This window comes from Propithecus coquereli, unplaced genomic scaffold (assembly GCF_000956105.1).
Source record: "Propithecus coquereli isolate 6110/MARCELLA unplaced genomic scaffold, Pcoq_1.0 Scaffold431, whole genome shotgun sequence".
Lineage (NCBI taxonomy): Eukaryota > Metazoa > Chordata > Mammalia > Primates > Indriidae > Propithecus > Propithecus coquereli.
Genome location: NW_012150075.1, coordinates 157,548 through 158,641, shown reverse-complemented (window position 1 = coordinate 158,641; position 1,094 = coordinate 157,548).

The window sequence follows — 1,094 nt, the reverse complement described above, 5'->3', positions numbered from 1 at the left end:
AGGGTTGCAAAGAAGTGAAGACACAAAAATTGTTTGAAGTCTGATTTAGAACATATTATGTTGCCTGATAATATTTGCAACTTCCTTTCTGGGAAAGTTGTGCATTCCTCATAAAATTCTTAGGCAACTTCCTCATAAATTTAATGTAATGAACAACAACACTTCTGGAGAAATCGTGGTCCACAAACTCAAGTAATGTCAGCCACACATCTTATTATCTTATTCAAACATTTTTTCTCTTGTTTCTAATGTAATGGTTGTTATCTAAAGTTTGTATTTTGTATACCTTCTTATGAAGAAAGTATCTTATAATTGGCCACTAGAGTTCTCTTTTTGGCAACATGTTTGAAATAAAACTTTGAAATTGTTTACAATTACTCAAAATGTTTCTTTTTGTTTTGTTTTGTTTGAAGCAAGAGCAATATTCACTAAAGCTCCAAGGAACTGTGACTAGAACTGGAACATATGCAAACAGGAAAGGAATATTTGGAAACTTAGGTTGAAATAATTACATTTTCCACTGGGATGATTATGTTACATTAAATGAATTCTCTAGTCAATTTTGCAACTTCCAAAACATATTTTAAGAGCATTTTATAAAGTAATATAAACTCAACTCATAAAAAAACGAGACTATGTAGAACTACTTTGGGCAATACAGTACCATCTTTGGTCTTATATTGTAGTTTTATTGTTTTTAAAATATTATCAGTGTCCATGTGTCAGTTTTCTTGTGAATATACTTTTAAAAATCCTAATTACATAGCTTGTCCCCATAATAGAGACCTCAAATTCTTCAACATTTAATATCTATAATAAGTAGGGGAAAAATCCATTCTCAGAAGAGGCTATGCATCACAAATTGTTATCATACTGGTAGACCATAAAGGTGAGCCTTTAGATCTTGTTGTTCTCAGAGAAATGACATGGCTATGTTTTTCTTGATCTTTTAGATGTAAGTCCTGTAGTGCTTATTGTGTCAAAGATAGTATTTTTTCATAAAAAATGTGATTTTTGAATAGCTAATGACATTAAATTAAAAAAAGAAAAAGAAAAAAACAACTCTCAGATTCGTAACATGATGCCTTCATAAC